General features: G+C 37.7%; 1 protein-coding gene and 1 long non-coding RNA gene across 2 annotated transcripts in view; one reads left to right on the forward strand and one right to left on the reverse strand.

The window, feature by feature from the left end:
• Positions 1 to 23636, reverse strand: part of fam171a2a (family with sequence similarity 171 member A2a) — a 67159-nt gene that overhangs the window by 43244 nt on the left and 279 nt on the right. The window lies entirely within an intron of this gene.
• LOC141381180 (uncharacterized) lies at positions 15546 to 23219 on the forward strand. The gene is made up of 4 exons (XR_012400933.1): positions 15546 to 17446; positions 17561 to 19208; positions 19251 to 20402; positions 21544 to 23219. It is a non-coding gene; the product is annotated as an uncharacterized lncRNA (long non-coding RNA).

Here is a 23636-nt window from a genome sequence, read left to right on the forward strand (position 1 = left end):
TGTTGCAAAAAAACGATGTATTATTGGGTATGTTGCTTTTTATAAATTCATTGTGAAATAATGTGAAGTAGTCTACAGTTAGAAAAAAAGAAATTATATATATTTATATATATAAATATGGCATTGCATTAACTATAACATCAAGCCTAAACAAAATTAGCAACGGTAATATATGTGAATTTTTTGCACGTGTTGCTTTTTTTTTTTAAAAAGATTTATTTTTGGCATTTTTGCCTTTATAAGACAGGACAGTAATGAGACAGAAAGCGAAGTTAGAGAGAGAGAGAGAAGGGGGTAGGGTAGGAAATGTCCTCAAGCCGGGATTTGAACTCGGGGTGCCCTGAAGTGCTACTGCACCATATGTCAACACACTAACCACTGACTATTGCACCGACCTGTGTTGCTTTCTTGATGTTAATTTAAATTAATATTTTGCTTTAGAATGGACCGTTTTCACATTTCCGGGTTTCTCAGCAGCAATAGGAAATAGTCATCATAGTTGGGTAAACTTAGAGCGCAGTGAATGGGAGAATACAACAATTTTTTTTACAATGCTGTTTGCTAAAATAATGAAAGAAAAAATGCCAAAATGGTGTTATCAAGACTTTCAGAAAAAGGGGAAAAAATAGTATGAGACTGATGACGGCAGCCACAGGAGAGAATAACATCAAATTTACTCTCAGTCACATGGACACCTCGCATAAGCGGTAATTCGTTTTTGTAATTTGATGCAAAGATGATATAATACATACATAAATGTATATAAATGTTCATATGGTTAAAAAATCTAAATATGAAACACTTTTAAGGATTTAGGATTATGATGACTGTTAAACATATCATTAACAGTCTTGGAAAAATGGTCCATAAAAGCACATTTATTCACTATCAAATGTCATTTGAGCAAATTGTGGTACTGCAAGACGCACAAACATCTCTCTGGCCCTGTTTAAACTGGATATTTTATGATAGCTGCCAAACATACTGAATTAGCAGAAAACAACATTTTATAAACAAAATCATGAGGTTTTGTGATCATATGACCCGTGACACTGATTTCTACTCTGATAGCTGCAAAACACAATAAATATATGGGTTTGTGTTAGAAGCAGGACTGGTAAACTGGAAAAAAAACATTCATTACAAATTGTTGCAAACAATTGATATAAGCTGAATTTAAACAAACAGATGAAGGTAAACATTACTAAATTAAGTTTGTTTAAATTCACCCCATATAAATTGTTTACAACCACTTGCCTTTAAAACATTTAGTAAATCCAATCTATATTTTTTTCGGTGTAAGAGAATAAAAATGTTTCACTTTCAAACCAAATCTATGACAATCTATCAGACAGCAAAATGTAGGTTTGGTTGATTTAATAACATAAACATAAAGTTTAGGAATTAGGTCAGTGGACACTGAGTAGGCGTTTGCTCTACGTCTTGATGTTTAAACCATTAAGGGACCCTTTGTGCTTGTCCATTTGTTTTTAATTAACCAAATCATTATTTAATACAAGGTGCAACAACAGTTTCTGTCTCTTTACAACATTCGCAAAAAAAAAAAAATATCCCAACCCTGCTGAAAAAACAGCTTAAACCAGCTTAAGCTAATTGGCTGGTTTTAGCTGGTTGACCAGCCTAGATTTAGAGGGGTTCCAGGCTGGTTTTCAGCTTTTCCAGCCTGGTCTTAGCTGGTCAGACTGGGAGATGACCAGCCAAAACCAGCTCGACCAGCTTAAATCAGGCTGGTCAAGCTGGTTTTGGCCCAATCCCAGTTGTACCCCTTAGCCCTTCACCTTACCCCTACCACTCGTTTTGCGTTTTCCCGTGAAGGGGTAGGGATGTTCCAATTCTCTTTAGCTTGAAGGTGTAGGGTTAAGGTGAAAGGGTGAATACCCCTTTGAACAAAGATTTTACAGGACCACACTCGACACCAAGGAGTAAGAAAATTTCACAGAATACACCAGCCACAACGGCAGGATAGTTACACCCGGAAGTAAGAAGAACCACAAATTAGTATTTTTTGTCATTATTACGAATTTTTACAACAAACAAGCACGTTTTAATATATTCATAACCGCATTCGTGTTTTAGCGTCATGCTCTTAAAAAAACCCACTAAAATAAAACCCGCTAAATTTCGCTATCTATAATCCATAATCACAACTCCTCTACAGCGGTCCCACAACATTCTGACATGCGGTGACACTCAAATACCTTTTCAGAAAAATCTAGTGAATGGCCTTTTTACAGTGTCTGCTATAATGTTAATGTTGTTTTTGGTGTGTTTACATAGATGAATATGGCCACTGTGTTAAATATTATGCTCTTATTGCCACATTAGATCATTATGATAACATAATATATGCCTTCAGTGATTTCCTGAAGATAAATACTAAAAAATAAAGCAGCTGGAATCACTACAGCAGTCGCCATCGTCTGATCTCATATATGAAGCAAAAGATTGTGATGATATATGATGACGTGCGCTGGTGCTGTAGTGCTGTCCCAATTCATAGGGGTACATTTTAAAGCCCTTCCCTTTCAGCCTCGGTTTTAAGGGCCAAAGGGAAGGGGGAAGGAGAAGGGGTAGGGGAGCAAAATAGAATTGAGATTGGGCCTTTAGCTGGTCGTTTTCCAGCATGACACCTAAGGCCAGGCTGGAAATGACTGGAAACCAGCCTGGAAATGGCCAAAACCCCGCTAAAACCAGGCTGGTGGACCAGCTAAAACCAGCCAACCAGCTTAGGCTGGTTTAAGCACTTTTTTCAGCAGGGAAATGTGAATTAATTTTGCTTTCATCAAGCTGTTAAAGTGGCTAATTTTAGTATTGGTAACCTAGTAACCAACAGTAAACAAGGCATAATGGCGACAGCTGATTAGATGTGGATGAAATGTTATGTCAGAGTTTATTCGATAAATGTATTTCCATCACCGTTTATTTGCATTAACCCTTTTTTGCATAAGCCCAAAACCGCATCAAGTGAGCGTAAAAACATTTAGTAAATAAAGGAACTTTTTGTTAGAAAAATAGCCAATTCCATCACTCATTTTTGATACATCAAAATTTGCATTAAAATAGGGTGGGGAAAACCCAGCTATTGTCTCTTGTATTTGTGTCATATAGCCAAACTAGGTTTTCATTTAAAAACCTGATTTTACTGAAAATACAGGTTGCACCCAGGCAAAAAAGGTGTCATTTTTTCCTGACAGGTGGTCCTGATGACACCAATGTCTCCAGACCACCCTGTTGTTTTTTCAGACAGGCAGATGATGTGTTAACGACCAAGCAGGAAGTTCTGCCTGTCAGGAGCCCCTGTTTGCCAAAACCACTGGGTTTCGCTGGGATTCTTCCTAAAGACTTGAAAGCAGTGTAGCTGTAGTCGTACTGTGAGGACTGAATAAACAGTACATTTCAGTGCTTAAACACACCGACACTGATCTATGTGTGGCAGCAGTGTCCAAAATTAACACTCACTCTGCACTTAATACAAGAAACGATTTGGCCAGAATATACTGCAATGCACACATAAAACTTGATACATAGTTTAAATTCATTTGTAAGAGAGAAACAAGCAACACAGGCTTATTGAGAATTGTGACCTCCGTATACATTTCTAGAGAGAGAGAGTGAATTATGTAGCCAGAAGTACATATGGCTGCATTTCATCTTCAAGCGAACATTACGGGGTAATATGACGCCGCAGCCAGCTTCTTTTTCTTTTTGTGCTATCAGCTGAACGCTTACCTCCGTGTAGCAGCTTTTCCACTGTTACTAGTTTGCCCAGTGGTTCGCCACGTACAACAACGAACTTGAGACGCAGAGCAAAGTTGATTGCGACAAAATCTGAAAACGTGGTAAAAATCAGCCACTTTTTTCTTTTGTTTGATTGCTTTTGAAAACACTATCGAAGGGAAGGGGGTGGGTGGGGTTATCGGTCAGTCGACAGCAGCCTCTGGTGGACTTACGCAAGAACTGAAGGCACAAATGGGATTTACAATAGAGAAAATTGAGGGCGTTTCTCAACTCCAAGAATGCAGAGAATGGACTTGCGTTCTTGTGGAGATCGGTCTTGCCAGGTTACGTCAGAAGAAGAAAATTGGGAGACAGCACCGAACACCGAACACGTCATGCGAGAAATGAGATGCTGCGTTCTTCCTTATGGTCACATGACCTTCACGCCTTTTCAACTGAAAATTATTTAAATATTACAGCATTCATACAACAATTAAGTGTTTTTGTCCCTTTTGAACATATGTATAACATGCACAAAAACCTTACAAGTATACTTTGCACAATACAAATAAAACTGATTTTAATACAAATTTCAGCCCTTAATTTGTTTATGCCTTATTAAGATTTTCATGTTGATATTTACTTTCACCATCAGGTTTAGAGAAACTCCTGAGATAAGTAAATTAGAGTTATTACTTTAATTATAAACTTATATAAAATGCTGTGCTTCCCACCTCTTTTATTCAGTCACAATGACTTATGGAACTTCTAGAGCAAGTTCAGTGCTCAAGTCTGCATCGGTGCATCCTCGATAACAAGAACACATCCGGGAACTTTCATATGTCCTCCGTTCTTGGGGTCTTGAGTTTTGGAACAGGATTTTGGTGGTTGATGATGACGTTACACGAGAACAAGAGGACTCAAGATTGCTACAGAACTCATATTGAGAAACAGCTGATATCTCTAAAAGCAAACGCAGTGACCTCTGGTGGATTTACGAAAACAAAAACGGCAAAAAAATGTACCTCTTGGTGCTTCCTTCGCACTCTGTAGAAATGTGTACAGTGGTACGTATCCATAATGAGCCTTGTTGGACACAGGTGTTGTGCACAATTCAACTGAAATAAGCCACTAAAACATAAAATATTGAAAACAAAACCATGAAATTTGTGAATGATCATATACGGCCATAGACAAAATGTTATTTTTGACCATAAAAAAATTGGAAAATTATCTAATCTACACAGAGACAAAAAATGGGGTTATGAATCTTTAAAACTAAAACTAAAACCATAAATCTAGCATGAAATATTACATAAAAGTTTTTTTATAACTGGAATAAACATGAATAAAAATTAAATACACTAATTAAACAAATATATGCAGAACATATTACTAAAATGTTACTAAAAATCCCAATTTGGGAATCAGATCTTCAATATATCAATGATATCAAAGCTACCAGGGCCAAAAATACATTTATACATTCTATTAATAAAAAATAATAAAATGCTGTTGCTTTAAACATAGCACTGGGTTAAATATACAACAACAAACACAAAATGTGGTTAATTTTTTTAAATGAAAGTTGAATTACGTTTTTTAACCCAACTGTTTGGTTTGTCCATATTTGACCCAGTGTCACAATCACCAGAAATCTAGTCCATACAGATCACTGGAGAACTACAAATCTTCCAACAAAGGAACTAAAAATCCTGTCATGCACCACACACTCACACCTGTTCCAGTTCTCCTTTGATTACACGCACACCTTTGGGAGCTAACCAAGGACTGATTACTTGGACTATATATACAGCACACAAACACACAGAGTTTTCTGAGTCTTGTTTGGTTTACACCCTGTAACATTTCTAAGCAGTTCCTGTGTTTAGTCCATCCGTGTTCGACCCTTGCCTTGTTTTACTGTTTATCCTCCCTGCCTGTTCTTGACCATCTGCGTGATGACTCTTTCAGATTTCTCTGTATGCATCTGTTTGTCCCTGTTTTGACCATTGCCTGCCTGACTACTCTTCTTAATAAACTGCATGTGGATCCTAAACCCTGTTGTCCAGTGGGGTTATATTTTAGTGTACATTAATGATATTTTTATTTAGAACATTGGCCAAATGAAATGATATAAAAGTAGCAATTGAAAATACTAAAACAAAGAAAAATATACAAATAAAAACATTTTAAAATATAAACAATTGTTTCATCTAAAATCATTATCATATTAAAAATATACAAAAAAGTATGTCAAATATCTGGCATTTACATGAGCTGCAAAAAATTGGCCTCATTGTTTGTCTGCGTGTGACATGAAGAACGAAACTCCCACTTCTTTATCTTAAAACGTCAGAAATACAGAACATCTCATAAATCATTCCCAAAAGCCTTACCCTTTCCCCCTGCACCAGCTGGATGACGTCCTTAGCCCAGGAAAACAGTGACCCAAGTCCTTCTCAGCAGGACAAGCCGTTATACAACACAAAAACATCTAACCATTCCTTTGCTAAAATTAGAGAGCAAGCACTTTTCATGTGACAAGTCTTTGAGATGCATGTGGTTCCCATCTCCTTCAGGCAACCTCAGGAGATGCCGTAAACCAGGATTCTGAAGTCCTTTGCAGATAATTTCAGCACATTGGATGTTATGTGATGAAAATAACCAAGCAGCTAGTGAAAAAACGCTGATATGATCTGAGAAAATAAACAATGTAGGATCAAATAGCTTAAGGACGGACTTGGTGCACGTTTAGCTTGTGAGCTTTGGCATCTTTACATATTTTAAGAGCTGCAAAAACAAACCAGTCATCCAGTGTGCAAGATTTAGCTGGAAAGGGGAAAAAACAATCTTCTGAGGGCTCTAAAGGTGTTGATACAACCCCTGAGAGGAAAAGCAGAGCAGAAATGTGTTGACTCAGCTCTAATGAAACCATTGTTGCTCAGGGAATTTATAGACTTCTGTGCAGCCTGATGAGAGGAAATTTCTCAAATGTTGAGCTTGAAATTCGCTTAACTCAGAGGTGGGCACTAAAAAAGAAAACATTCTCGACAATTTATCATTAGAGGAAAAGCTTCTTTTCATTCATTCATTCATTTTCTTGTCTGCGCAGTCCCTTTATTAATCCTGGGTCACCACAGCGGAATGAACCGCCAACTTATTCAGCACATTTTTTACGAAGCGGATGCCCTTCCAGTCGCAACCCATCTCTGGGAAACATCCACACACACAGTCATACACTACGGACAATTTAGCCTACCCAATTGACCTGTACCGCATGTCTTAAGACTTGTGGGGGGAACCGGAGCACCTGGAGGAAACCCACGCAAACACAGGCAGAACACGCAAACTCCACACAGAAACGCTAACTGACCCAGCCGAGGCTCAAACGACCTTCTTGCTGTGAGGCGACAGCACTACCTACTGCGTCGCCTGCGAAAAGCTTCTTTTGTATTAACTTTATTATATTTAATATATTTTTAAACAAAACACAAATACAGACTTAACATTTGGAGCAAAGCGCATAAATATTACAAAATATATAATTGACTACATATTATATATTGATATGTTGTGCATATATGTGAATATAGGGGCCAATGGACAGAGTTTTTAGCTTTTTTCCCCCCAAACAAGCAGGCATATCTCAAGTCCTTGAGAAATCAAAATTTATAATGTTTATTTTGTTAGCATTTATTGTTATTCTTTAGGTGAACAATTGATACTGTATGTGTACTTTAAATTCACTGAAAAAACTAACTGTTTTGGTAATCTTCAATCAAGTTGACCATTTGCTTCCATGTTTGGAGTGGCGATCCTTCTGTTTACATCAGTTTGATGACCACATGCCTCTTACCGTTTGCTATGAGTGAATAATGCGTAAAATGAAAGCACCGTCCCCTACTCAATAATCTGTTTCAGTTGGAAGTACAAAAACATACTAAAATAAAAGTCTCTGCAACTTACAGTAAACGCAGACTTTAAAATGTGACGTTTGTAACATTCCTGTTTTAATGCACAATTCTGGAGAATCCTAATATTTTATTTAAAAAATGATGAATCCTGATTGCACTACAATTTTGAATAGACAACTGCAAAAAAACAAAAACAAACAAACACTTAAATAGCTTAACTTAGATATCCTTAAAGCCAACAGACTGTAACTAACATCTAAAAAATATTTACATTTTCACGGGACCTTTCAAAAAATAACAGCTGACTGTAGCATTTATAGCCTAGCAACCAGCAGTAAACAAGGCAAGCATAATGAAGACTAGAATGCAGTTACTAAGGATTGGGCATGTTATAAATATCTTAGCAGTGCAGCTTGCAATTGCTAAAAATAATGCAGTGCACAGAAGAAATGCAGAGATTTTGATGAATTTCCTGGCAGCAAAGACGATGATGTCGTGGCCCCATACATACAGTACATACACATGGGAAAGATGCCATCAGCAGAAATATCTAATTAGTCATATTGGTGTAATATTACTTTAAGTCAAAGTATCTGCCATTACTATTACTATTCCAAAACCATCTCAAGCAACAGTAAAAATATATATGTTTGTTTTTTTAAATTAAGAGATTGTTATTCAAAATTGTTAATTCCATAATTCGTTTCTCATGCAAAACTTCAAAACGTGCATTGACAGCATGAGGGAAACCCTGCTAATGACTTACTCAAGATCTAATGAGATTGATGGATGAAGCTTTTTAAACAAATCTCTTGAATTATTGTTTCATTGACAATAACGGTTTAATAGATAGCTGATGTATAGAAGAGGTTGATTTAATCATTTGGATTGTTGTTTCTTTCAAAAGGTGATTTATTTTATTTTGATCTTTACTCACACACTACTTTTAATTAGATCAGTGTTTATATCTGAATTTACAAACTGTTTTTGGGTTAATTTTACAGTTTGAAAACAGGATTTTATTTTGAAATTTGACGTTTTTCATGCGATACTTTAAAGTTCTCATTAACACATGGTGATGCAAACCCTGCTACATTTTTGGTCAAACACATTTTTATTATTTCTGTGCTACAAACTGTAAAATTAACCCAAAAACAGTTTGTAGCACAGAATTAATAAAAATGTGTTTGACCAAAAATGTAGCAGGGTTTCCATCACCATGTGTTAATGAGAACTTTAAAGTATCGCATGAAAAACATCAAATTTCAAAATAAAATCCTGTTTTCACACACACTTAAGGTGGTTTTGAGAAAAGAGGTTAATGCAAATAGCAAAGGATGAAAAAACATTTATCGAATCAATTGGGATATACACCCATGTTACAAATCAGCTGTCTCCATTATGCTTGCTTTGTTGTTGGTTACTAGCAAATCCCTTTAAAGCAAGTCATTTCACTGGGAGGCCATCTTTGGAAGCCTCTCACCAAGTATGCTTGAGCATTCTGTCTGAATGGGAAAACATCAAATTTTCCAAAATTGTTTGCCTAGTTTACGATTAAATTTAATACTAGGAATCGTCAATGAAATAAAACAACAACTGTCTCTTTAGTTTCATTTCTAAATGTTCAAACCATACAAAATCTGCAGAAATGCACGTCTGGTCTGAGCCCCTCCCCTGGAGAATCATCAGTTTATAGTGATCGCTGATTGGCTCCTGTACTAGAAGGCGGGGCTTCATTGGCCATATTGACCTTTTCACATACAAAACTATAGAAGTGACATCTCTTGTGTATTCTATAGTCTTTACTAGATTACCAATACTAGAGTTAGCCACTCTAACAACTTGATAGAAATCGTACCTAATACACATTATTATTTTTTTTTCACATTCTTTTTTTTATTGTGAACTTTGAAAAAATCTAGTAGGATGTAAACCCAGCTTGTAAAGCTGTTTCATAAGTGAAGTATTACAAACTAAAACTTGTCACGCTGCTTGCGAAATTCTGACGTACGGCGCTGTAAAAAGGGGCGGGATTAAACAAGATGTTTTAAATTCCAGTACATAGAGGTCATGTTTTGATTCTTGATTGGTCTCACGCAGTCAAGTGATGCGATTTCGCTGGTCAGAGTTCACCAAGATTGAACTTTCCAACGCAGCGACCTGTGAAACTTTCCGCAGGGGCTTGCGTTTCTAGTCTGACGCATTCACGTGTGTATGAATGGAAGTCTATGGGGAGAAAAGTCCAGTGTGACCGCAGCTTAATTTCAAGGGAAGCATGTGACATGATTGATCGCAGCTAGTCCATCAACTGTAATCATTAGTAAGCCAATTGGATCATTCCAAACTCACTATAAATAGCCCAACTAGCTTTACTCCCTCATCTTAATTTTTTGAAGAATCCCCCCCCATCTACCCTATTTCCCCTTTCTTCCTTTGCCAGGGGGAGCTCTCGAGAACTACCTGATCTCGTACCCTCTTACATGCTCATTGACCACGCAGGAGCCCTGGGCTCAATTATTTCTGAGCTAAGGGTTCTTCCCCAGGACAGCATGCCAAACCTGCTATTATTATTAAGAATTTGTGAACTCTCGAATTATACACGAAAACAGCTTTCTCTGGGTCAATGGTGAACAATTTATAAGTCTTGTCAAAGCTTTATTAGATACAGTCAAATTGTTGTATTTTAGGAATAAAACCATGCTGGTGTTTGCTGAATTGAGACCAAAATCTTTTAATATTTCATCATCAAAACCCACTACATTTATTTACACTGGACAAGCTACCAAACAGTCTGTTAAGAATAAAGCATGACCAAAAGGATTACAAGCAAAATTAGGAACCCTTTCTAATCCTAATCCAGATTACTGTTCCAAAACATTGCTAAACTCATACTAGACACAATTCTCGAAAAAAACTGAGCAAAAACACAGACTTAACATAATAAACAAGCCTCTTCTGGAAGATGTCTGGCTGGATTTAGTTTTATGGGCACTGAGCCTTTTTTTGGGGTTTAACGCACATGACGTAATGTCCAATTTTTCATGCGTTCCTTTCCTGAAGCTTTTTATGCTCACCAATCCAAATATCTGGACACGTTGTGATGATGGGAAGCAGGATCTCCTCAGAGGTCAGGTTTACAGGGGCTCCGCTGCTGATAAATCTGCCGTTTCCTCTGAGCGTGAGGGTGTCTGGTGTCAACAAAGAAATTCCTACCTTTGAACAGCTGCCCAGGGAGTTCATGGTGGGCCTGTGGCCAGACATATACACACACACTCCGTAAAAAGTCACGATGGCCAGTGTAACCAGAAAATCCTGCTTAGCTGTTCTGTACCCTTCCACCCACAAACAGTCCCAGCTATAAAGAGCCTTAAATAAAAGATGTACTGTCAAAGCAGATGACATCACTGTAGAAAGACCTCTCTGTGACCTGCTAAAACACATACAGGTGCTTTGAAAACGCAAGTTCTGACTAAAACAGAGCTCAATTGACTTCATATCTGTCGCTAGTGGTGGTTAATGGACCATTTTCAACAAAAGATAAGGTCTATTGACAAAAAAACTGCTTAGTCATTAAAAAAACAGATCTTTCACTAAGCTCTGTTCCTTTGGTTAAGTTAAAAAAAATCTTTTACACACTCAGCAGGTGTTCACACAACATCTGAAACATTTATGTGTTTTGGCAATTCATTTACTTGACGATTTAATTTTGATTGATTTTGTTGAAAAAAACTGATGTCATACTAGTACTTCTGAAATGAATAATAAATATTTGACAATCCAAAACAAATTGTGTACTATAGGTCTGTATGTTCACTGATTTGAAGCAAAGCACCTGTAAGGCAAGTCATTTCATTTGGCCGTCATCATTGAAATGCCTCTCAGGCAGATTGCCAGGGCATTCTGTTTGACTAGGAAAACATTAAATTCTCCAAATTTACTTGCCTTAAATTAAATTTCATATTAAGAACTAACAATAAAATGTAAAAACAACTGTCTCTTTAGTTTAGTTAGTTATTTAGAAATTCACATCTGATCCCACTCCGCAGGCACAGGATGTTAAAATGATGTCACATTAACATTGTACCAACGTCATGGGACATGGCATTTTGTTTGGAAATGAAACTTGGGTTGACATCAGAACTCAATGGCAGGCTGACAAAGTTGTCTAATGTCAGACAGATAACCTAAACAACAGACGTTGATGTTGTATGGACGTTACTAATATGACGTCTATCTAACGCTGGATTTTGGTTGCCATATCTGACTAATACATGTCACTATTTGACGTCAATATGATTTTGGTTTCAGATGTTGGTTTGACGTTGGATTTTGGTCACTTTCCAACACAACCTAAAATCAACAAAATATCAACGTCATTTCACGTCATTATTGGACGTCAAAATAACATTGTCCTTAGACGCTGGTGTAGAGCTGAAGATCTTTGCCCGAACCTGACGGGAACTGGCGGGACCCGATGAGTTCGGGTAGGTTCGGGCTTAACTTCTATCATTTTAGACGAGGTCGGGTCGGGCCAGGCCGGCTTGGCTTGCGCAGTAAATGAACAGTCATGTGATGCATTTCAATTAGCGCTAGAAAGTGATCAAGTTGTTTGTTACAACATTAAAATCCCTCCCTGCAAAGGTGAAACAAAAGATGACGGAGAAGAAAAAAGAGCGAATTTTGACTGTGATCAGGCCAGCCACCAGTCCAAAAAGAACGGTCATTCTAGCCGCAAAGGTGTTTCAGTGGTCACTCATACACTGCGTATTACGGTAGAGCGCTAAACAGCAATGTATGTACAGAAAGCTGACAGGGAAGATGATGAGGTCACTCGCTACATTGAAACCGATGTCATGGAAAATTAAATGGATGTTCTTGGTTGGTAAAAGATGAACAAACAATCCTACCCAAAAGTTACAAAATTTGCCAGATTAGAACTATGCATCTCGCCCTATAGCAGCAGCAGTGAAAGGGTGTTCGGTGCAGCTGGACGCACCTTCCTGAGCGCAGGACTGCGCTAAAGCCATTTACAGTGGATTCAATAAGACTCCTTCACAAAAACACGTAGCCTGATCTTTGTGAGTAAAGGGTTTTTAAATTATAAGAAAATATTAATTAAACCATAAAATTGTAATGACAAAGTATACAGGCTAATGTTGGCATTAGGCTATTCTAAGCCTGAAGGCCAGATTGTAAAGAGAAGTGGCGAAACAAATCTCGCAGAGCCTTTAACTTAAATTCACCACTGCCAAATACCTGTCATAATTTAGAATTTATTTTAATTTAATTTGTTAAGAAAGAGTTCTTTACATTGGTGTGTTGGCCAATTTAAAGCCTAAAGTGTACCTGGGCCTATTTAGAGTGCTGAGATGTTACAATGTTACAGTTCTTTGTCTTAATTTCCAAGTGGCCTATAGCCTATGTTTGTTACGAATAAATTATGTTAAAACATATAAATGACTCATTCTTGAAAAAAAGGCAAAAGTGCCTGTGCACATTTGAATAATGTTGGGCTATAAACGGGTTAGGGCTTTATAAAGCTGTCAATCAAAATGTACCAGTCAGGCTCGGGCCAAATTCTGTCGGACCCGGGCCCCATCGGGGCAAATTTTTATGGCCCAATTACAGCTCTATGCTGATGATCTAAATCTAACCTAATGTTAACATCTTATGACAATATGTCTCTGCTGGGCAGCCTCTTCCCTGGAGAATCGTCAGTTTATAGTGATTGCTGATTGGCTCCTGTATTAGACCGACTTTTCCCTATTTATATGACTGTTAGAAAAGTATTTTCTATATAGTATGAATGAGAGTAATATGAATAGAACTCAGACATACTACGTCTGCCATTTGTCATGAACACGTGACCTACCCATGTTAGTTGCGTCACTTCACTTCATAAATTCTCTCACTTGGCATCATGGGATGGCATAGTGTCCATCAGATGCACACTTAAGAATCTCACCGGAAGTAGTAGGTCATCTGGGTACTTCTTTGTTTTTCGAATACTATGTATTCAGATTTCAGACATGCTTATATATTGTTTTACGCATACTATTAAAAATGGAAGTATGCAATTTCATTCATTCATTTATTTTCTTGTCAGCTTAGTCCCTTTATGAATCCGGGGTCGCCACAGCGGAATGAACCGCCAACTTAATCCAGCAAGTTTTTACGCAGCGGATGCCCTTCCAGCCGCAACCCATCTCTGGGAAACATCCACACACACATTCACACACACTCATACACTACGGACAATTTAGCCTACCCAATTCACCTGTACCGCATGTCTTTGGACTGTGGGGGAAACTGGAGCACCTGGAGGAAACCCACGCAAAGGCAGGGAGAACATGCAAACTCCACACAGAAATGCCAACTGAGCCTACTGAACCTACTGCACCACTACCTCGCCCCAGTATGCAATTTGGAATGCAGCTATTGATTTAAAGATGTATTTGCAATATGTACTATGTTTTTTTTTTTAAAATAACAACGTGCTTATTTAACATGGATGTAGCCAAAAAGTGCTCAAAACGATCTGCATTTACACATATCTGAAAGAAAAAAGCCAAAAAAATGCTGTATTATGTGTGCCAGGCCAGTATTTGGTGCTGTCAACTTATTGGTAAGCAGTACCTATATGGAAGTGATGATGTGTCATCATCAGTGGCTTGGTGTTTATGTATAAGTGCCGTGTGTGTAAGATGCGTCTCCACTTTTGGTTGTAATGTAACATGAAGAAAATCACTTGAGCCACAACACTACCACATACTCCACCACTGTTGTGAGTTTGTTTGCATTTGCCTTTATTCTACACTTCCCCCTAAACACGTACTAGACTCATGATATAATTTTGATTGTTTACATGGACATGACAACTGTATGTATTCATTGTATGTACTGTATGTATACATTCAAATGAAATCATTGTTATTGTGTAAACAAACAGGCAAAATGTAGAAATGTTTTGTTTCTGCATGAAAACTTTATGGTTTGCATGATGCCCTTTATACTGTAGCTGAGACTGACTTTGTTTCACTCATTTCCTTTTAGTGCAATAGAGTTATTCTGGTGCATTTGCTCGTCACAATTCATTGGTGACTATTATTATTTGTTTTATTAAATCATGGGCAATTTAGTTTTGTAATGTAGTCTCTAACAATTCTGTGGTAAAATATAATTTATTTAATCCCAAGTATAAAACTATGCTGCCTGGTGGCTTCAACTAAAGCATAAATAACACTGATGAACCAACACAATCTCATGGCAATTCATAACTTTTTGATTCAGTGGCTAATTCGTATGAATTCGTATGATCTCATTCATATAATTTAGTACGATTTGCTTATACCCCAATCACGATTGGGTTTAGGGCAGGCCAGGATTGGCTAATCGGGAGAACCAGGAGAATTCCTGGCAGGCCGGTCCGTTTTTTGGACGCGAGGGCCGGTGTTCCTAGCTGCTTGCACTCTCAGCAGTTGCACTTTTTTCATTTATTTCTTTGTTTGACCATAACCTCACTCTTTTTATTCATTATTTTGCCGCAGCTCCGCTCTTTTTATTTACTTTTTCGCAGTCTCGTGAGCAAAATGCAGCCCGCAGGTTAATAATGATCATCTTTAACCTGCGGGCTGCACCCCATTCCACCCCAAACAGCGGCACCTTAGTGAATATTAATTAATATTAACGAATATTACACCTGCTCAATGAAAATCAGATGATTCACTACATTAATAAATCTGACATAACTTGATCAGAAATCTAAAAAGGGGAGAAAAAAAAAAGAGTAGGGTAAAAAAAGAGTAGACATCAATAGCAGCAGTTAACTGTGCAGTACTTAACAGCGCCATCGTGGTCTAGTGGTTATCGCGTCACCAGAATATAATATAATTTTTTCATTTTCAGTGTTAAGACATAAAATACTGTTTGGGTTACTTATGTACGAGTACTTTTTTTTTTGATGGTGACGACCGTTAACAAAGGACTGGATATCTATAAAGAATTAATGTTCTCATATTTATGAAAAACATTTCAAGTTCTAAAGCAGCTGTGTTTTTGAAAAAGACATGTTAGTGTCATTTGAAACTGAATTGGAAATGACGTTATTTTAATATAGTCAGTCGATGACTGAGGTGGGCTGGTCTAAGGCTTGAAACTCCAGAGCTAAAAAGGAGTCCAACTCCGGCCCTGGTTTAGGGGCGGGGTTGGGTGACACACCTCCTTTTTAAAATCGTATGTTTTCATATGACTGAACTCATTTAGCCACTAAAATACCCACTAAACTAGCAAACGTTTCCTTATGAGATCGAGCTGGATGAACAACCCTTTTGCTAACAATTGGTTTCTAGGTTAACATCCAAAAATCAATTCCAACTGTTAGTAAATCCACTTCTGCAACCATACAGTCGCACTCTATTATAAACTGACCTATAACTGATATCATGGCTGATTTGATTACACTGGAGCTCTAAGAAGTCCTACAGGTTCCAAATTTCAATGACATCTAATAAAAGAATCATGCAGCACAATGCATCGATTGTGTCCCAAATAAAAGCACTGAGTGGCATGTCGGGGCAGCACTCAAACAAACAAGTGCTGTCATGGTAACACTTGTTTTTTTGCATGAGAAGAGGACGTAATACCCTCTTCAGAGGAATCTAATGATATATACTGGAAGTTGACAGTGCAATGACTCATTAGGTGATGACTGGACAGTACCTTAATCTTGCATATCAGACCAACATCCACTGTGAGAGGAATTGTACAGCTGTTTTTCACACTGCAAAACAGGCATAGTCAACACCTGCCTAAAGGCATAGACGGATACACTAAAATCTCCAGCAGTCAGTTTGCATTAGTATCTTTTCTGGCCTTCCCTCGCCAGGCTTTTGTCCCAAATCAGAGGTGGCGGCTCTAGGTGTCAGCTTGATTAGGACGGTGATGTGCAAGCCGTGCCACTGCAAAAACCCATCAGGATAACAATATTTCACGCTCTGGTAGAGGCTTTGCACCGTGTCAGTGACAAACATCTGATGCCTCACTGCGATTCACACTAAAACTCAATACTTGAGCTCACTGCTGCAAAGCTATGCTGATAGATCAGGACTGTAAAAGGATTCACACAAGTATAGAAAAATCTATGAGACAATCTGCGTCAAATTTCCTGAACATCAGAATGAAACTACAGAAGTGAAAGGAAGTTGCCCTGCCATCCTGCCATTGTGTTTCGAAGCTTGTTTGACCACACATGCTGTGATTTGCAATTCTTGGAGCTGAGAGAAAACACCAGATTCATTTCAGCTTGACGATATCACACGACTAGACTTGACTCGGGAGGAATGAATAAGTTTGTAGGAACTCGATAATTATGTGAGAAAATTTGTCACTTTGCAGTGATTAGCCATGGTTTTCCCAATCTAACAGTAATAAATGATCTTAATTTATTGTAATCAATAAGATTGAAAGAAGCTTTTTGTAGGAAAAAGACAGAAAAACAATAGACAAACAGATAGAGGAAGACAGATAGAGACAAAATATAGTCAGGCAGACAGCCAGAGACAGACAGATAGAGGCAGACTAAATTGGCAGTGCATAATGCACCTAAAAGTGGTTTGCAATCCACCAATAAACAAGAGAAGAAAGAGACAAAAAGACAGACAGATACAGTATATAGACAGACAGATAGAGACAAACATACTGACAGGTAGAAACAGAGAGAGATAAAGGCAAACAGACTGATATATAGACAGATAGAAAGACAGACAGATATATAGTCAGACAGACAGACAGAGGTACGCAGAGACAAAAAAATAGATAGATGGATGGATGGATGGATGGATGGATGGATGGATGGATGGATGGATGGATGGATGGATGGATGGATGGATGGATGGATGGATGGATAGATAGATAGATAGATAGATAGATAGATAGATAGATAGATAGATAGATAGATAGATAGATAGATAGATAGATAGATAGATAGATAGATATAGTCATATAGTCAGACAGACAAAACAGACAGACAGACAGACAGAGACAAAAAATAGACAGATATACAGACAGATATATAGAGACAGACAGACAGACAAAGACAAACAGAGACAGAAAGAAAAATAGATATAGTCAGACAGACAAAAACAGACAGACAGACAAACAGACAGAGACAAAAAATAGACAGATATACAGACAGATATATAGACAGACAGAAATTTAGACAGATTGATAGAGGCAGACAGAAACAGAAAGACAGAGAGTCAGTCAGACAAAAAAAGACAGACAGAGACAATAAATAGAGAGACAGACAAAAAGATAGACACAGATAGACAGACACACAGACATACAGTAAGACAGATTGATAGAGGCAGACAGAAACAGAAAGACAGACAGACAAACAGACAGACAGAGACAAAAAATAGATATTTAGACAGAAAAAAAGACAGAATTCTTGCTGCTAATTTGACTTCTTTATATGTAAAAACTTTGAAACGTCACATGTTTTTGACAGACTACAATTTAAATGTTTCCCATCAGCACAACAATGAGGGCTTAGTCAGCGGAGCACTTTCCAGTAGACTGCATTGCAATAAAACATGGATAAAACAGATCCTAGGCTTTTAAAATCGTCATCCAGGGTCTCTCTCTCTCTCTTCGCTCTGGGACAGGGAACTCACACATAGTTTTATTATGTGGCTTCACCTTAAGGTTTCTCTTCAAACAATTCCAGCACAAGCTTAAGCAGTAATGAACTTCTGATGTCATCCGAAAAACCTCTAATGACTTTTCATGACACTGATATCTAACCACCAAAAGAAAGAGAGAGAAAAAAAAACTGCTAACAGTCGAAGTTTCAAATGCAGCATTACAGAGTTTCTTTAAATGGGTCAAGATAAGAGCAAACTATCAGGCTGAAACACCCATGGCTGAGTTTGTGAGCTGCTTAGTGCAGAGACCAATGGAGCAAAGAAGCTCCAAGCCCACATTAATATTCATCAGAAGTTGCTGAAGAAGAAAAGGAGTTCCACAAAAGAGTTTACACAAACAGCTCCTAAAGATCCGCTCGCTCCTGTTGTGACAAACTGCCACCAGACTAGAGTGACAAAACTAGTGCAAGTAAATTTAAAAATTTGTCTTCAAAAATGCTCAAGTAACTTGAAATGTTCCCATTCCTAAGAAAAATATAAGAAAAGAGAAATTTAAGAAATAAAAGTGTCAGAAAAAAAGTGGTTATAAATGGCCCGTTTCCACTGAGTGGTATAGTATGGTACGGGTCACCTTTAGTAGGCTTGCGTTTCCACTGCCAAAAAGGTACCAATGGTGTATGATAGAAAGTTTCAGTCCACGTCATTCTCGCTCAAGGAAATGTCAAAGTAAAGATGTATGGGTCGTTCACATATCATACGAAAAGCTCTTCTCACATAACAGATGCTTAATACACAAAAATACTTGTGCATAAATGTTCATCACTACCCTTTCTATAAATATGATTTGATTTACTGCGGATCAATGATAGTGAAATAGCCTGCTATAACTCATGCAGCCACTTGTTAAAAAGTCATTTCGTCATTCTGAGTTTATAATAGGCATTGATAGTAGTTAAACATGTCAGTTTGTTCATGCATTAGGTTGCTGAAAGAATCATTTGCTCCTTTGTTTTTTCAGGCTTCACTCTCGCGTTTGTCTGTTTCTGAAAGGATCTGATGTCAGAAGCACTTCAAAATCTTGCACACATTATTATCATCAGCCCTAGAAGTTTGTTATTTTAAATGTAAAAATTGGAACTGGAAGAAAATGAAAACGCTTGCACTTTTAGGTGGCCTCGTAAAACAAAAACAGGACACAGCAGATTTTGTTCTTCTTGGCTTTTAGGCTGTTCATCAAGATGACGACAAGGTTTGTTTGAGCTTGGGTTGACCATGGCTCGTTATTATATGTATATATTATTACAGTGTTATGTGTTACAGTGTTATGTCTCGGCTGTGTATTTAAAAATGGCACTTTCTTTGTTTTCATTTTCCTGGCTTGTGTACGCCCTAGTGACGTTTCTCTGTAAACCAATAGCGTTAAAGGGTCACAAAACACCAAAACACATTTTATGAGCTGTTGACAGTCATATATGTGTCCCACACAGCTAAAAACACTATTACGACACATATATTGCACTAAAAAGTGAAAATTGGTTGTTTTTACGTTGTTTCGAGCAAATTTGTTCTTCTGGTTTGAAACTAATTTATGTCACACCGATTAAATCCTTGCATGTATTCCAGAGTGTAGACTGGCTGTCTGTACCTGGAAGTACTTCATGACATCTCTGAGTGTGCAGCAGGAATAACATACACGGCTTTCTGACGCTACCTACCATGTGCTTCTAATTTACAGGAAATGCAAAGGGTTTTTCTATCTCTCATTTGCCGTGCAGAATCAAAAATTGCATTAAGAATACACGCTTCCAGCAGTTCCTCGAATCAAATATCTTGTTTGTCATGAGCGGCATGAATGAAATGTTCCTAAATGAAAGTGCCAAACTGCAGTTAAAGTCCACCATTTAATAATTTGGCAAATAATTTGATTACTGATGTCCATGTAAACACAGTTACTGTCTTTCTCCACAGCGTGTGTGTGTGTGTGTGTTTGTTTTGTCCGACACTCCCACCTACACAGAGCTAGACACACCCACTTTCCTGACTTTTTCCAAACTAGAGGTGTGAAAACACCCTGCTGAAACAGGGGGGTTTCGTGGCCATTTAGGCCCCGTTTACACTAGTGCGTTTTAGTTTGAAAACGCATAAGTTTTGCTACGGTTACGCCATCCGTCCACACTATGCCGGAGTTCTCGAGCGCCGAAAACGGAGCTTTTTGAAAACGCTGGAAAGGCCGTTTTCATTCTAAAACGCTGCTGCTCCGTCTCAGTGTGGATGGGGAAAGACGAAGACATCTGAAAACGGAGGCGGGGCTGCAAACGTTCGCCTATCTGATTGGGGCTTTTCCTCAATATTAAGTAGCCCACACACAGTTCAGTCTCGCATCCTCTTCTTGTAAGTTAAGACTTCGCAAGTTTGATCAAGGCTGCAGTCTCCCCCTTCTCAGTTTGATATGGAAAACATACCGAAGACACGGGTAAATCTTCAAAGGGAACAGTGTACTTTATAACTTCATTCACATCACCCTGGCTACGTTGTTTCACTTTCTCAACAATAAAATGTAAACATGATTTAAGGAACTGCCTATTTTCTTTTTAATATTAGCAACTTAACAGACAGCAGAAATGTTGAGGCGTCGTGCTGCATATATGAGCGTCATCTTCACTGTGTGGATATTTATAACAAAACGGAGCCTATAACAACTGCCTCCTTTCAATTTCAGTGAAAATACGAAACGCACCCTCTCTTTTGCTGAAAATCAGTTTTAATAATCGATAATTATAAAAGTATAACATACAATAAGTTTATACATTGTAGGAAATAAAGACGAGCGATCAGTCAATGTACCTGGATTAATCATTAACTTATCTTTGCGCTTAACCAAAACATGTTACCCGTGAACAAGTAACTTAATAGATTCCAATGACCAAAGTCAGGGAATTGGCCTATGTCGTTAGATAAAGACAAAAACATGAATGAAATATCACGTTTAGCAAATATAGTGAGATTAGATCCAGCGGGAGATGCTTGATGAGCAGTCCGACAAGCAGAGCTCTCATCTGGGTAGAAATGCTAGAGCGCTTGCCCGAGAGTGTGTGTGTGATCACGTGATGTGCGTTTTCAGCGTTTTGGTGTGGACGGAGAGCAGTTCAGAAACGCTGGGTAAAACGCGAGTGTGGACGCGGATCGTTTTCATTCTACAACGCCGTTTTAAAACTAAAACGCACTAGTGTAAACGGGGTCTTAAGCTGCACATCTAGCTCCACATTTTTGTACCCTTTTGTTGTGCTAGGTACCCTTTGCAAAGGGTACCCAAAAAGGGGTATGGTACAGTTTGCTTTTTGGAATCTTTTGACTGTGTAAACGGCCATAAAGTGTACTGAACTGTACCGTGCCACTCAGTGGAAACGGGCCAAAACTTTAATCCACACCCCTTTGCAGACCCATCCATTAATTACCACTGCCCAAGGTGAACAAATAAATTTAGTGTCCAGCTACAAGTATTTAGACCCCGTTTACACTAATGCGTTTTAGTTTGAAAACGCATAAGTTTTGCTACAGTTACGGCATCCGTCCACACTACGCCTGAGTTTTTGAGCGCCGAAAACGGAGCGTTTTGGAAACGCTGGAGAGGCCAATTTCATTCTGAAACAATGCTGCTCTGTCTCAGTGTGGATGGCGAAAAACGGAGACATCTGAAAACAGAGGCGTGGCTGCTGAGTTCGCTACCTGATTGGGGCATTTGTTTCATTGCGTATTCTTCCCTGATTTATCAAGCCCCTATCACATGACTATAACACATGGCTTTAACGCTACTGGAAGACAGCAGACCAGCCTTCACTGTAAACAACAACATGACACAGAAATGGGAGCGTTGTTTGCATTATTTTCTGTTTTAGGCGCCATTGTGCAGTTATTCATTTGTTACGTTTAGTAACAACTCGACCTCGTCATCTGTCCACAAAACTTCGGGCCTCATGGCCAGGTAACTCTTGTAAATGAGAACTTGATCTCAATGGGTTTTTCATCAGGTTAAATAAAGAAACATAATCAAACTAGATAACTCCTTGGATTTACTTTTTTTTTTAAGTTAAGTGGTTGTAAAAAAATAATTTGGGTTGAATTTAAACAAACAAATTAAGCTGAACATTAATTTGATTGTTTAACTTCAACCCATATACATTGTTTGCAACGTTTTTCAGAAATCGTAGATGTCATAAAAATATTAAGTGTAGTGTAAATAGACCATTTTGAGGGATGTAAACGATAATAATGGTCCTAACGTATAGCTGTTTTATTTTCCATAGCTTCTGAGAATGCAAAAAGGTCCACATTTTGATAAATAATGGTGTTGCAGCTGTTTTAATGTGAAGGTATGATTTAATTGCCTCTTGAAATAGTTTGACAACAAGCAGGAAATGTTCATGGTTCAATGGTTTTTCCAACAGAGATTGACATGGTCTATAATTCTAAAATTATAAGTGTTTGTAATTATACAAATCAAGATATGAACCAGTTCCGTTACAATGCGTTTACTCACTTTTTTATAAAGTAAAGTAACTTATTTCGTTAAATAACATTTTAGTGTGTATAAGATGCATTAACATGACTTGATAACAATGTTTTAATTTTTTTATTGGTTTCTGTTCATTTACAAAACTCATATATGGAAAACATATTTATAGTCACTTTTTAACATCCAGAAAATATGTTGAAATCTGCGCTCTAGTAGTCTTATTAACCTTTGCATACCTAAAGTTCGCACTTCATATGGTCGCTACTCATTTAAATTTTCTGCTACTGATGCTTGTAATCATCTGCAGCAGACATTAAAGCTCAACACTTTTATTCCACTATCATCCTTTAAAAAGTCAACCCAGTTAACTATCTATTTCACCAGAATAAATTATATTTATTTTATTCTACATATTAATTATTTAAAATCTAAATAAAAAAGTATTACCTATACTTTTATATACTAGCCTATAGAATTCTAACCTAAGTTTTAAAGACCTAAGTTATAAACAATTCATTAATTAAACTGCGAGTTTTTTATTTAACTGTGTGTGTATATGTGGGCTCGAAAAAATAGATTTAGAACAGTTACTAGAGACTGAGCACTGCTTTAAATCAAGATTTTTCAGTGATACAAACGCCACATTAAACTCTCTGAAGCTCAGGGCCCGCTAAACCAACTTCTTCTCTTTTGGACACACGGTGGGGTCATCAGAGGGGCCGAACAGTTAGTTTGAAATCCTTTGTTTCTAAACTGTAACTCCCAAAAGGCTCTAAAGTAAATGTGCGCAAAAGCAACGGCGTGTGATAAATTGCCGTGAGCTCA

The sequence above is a fragment of the Danio rerio genome, chromosome 3, assembly GCF_049306965.1.
Source record: "Danio rerio strain Tuebingen ecotype United States chromosome 3, GRCz12tu, whole genome shotgun sequence".
Lineage (NCBI taxonomy): Eukaryota > Metazoa > Chordata > Actinopteri > Cypriniformes > Danionidae > Danio > Danio rerio.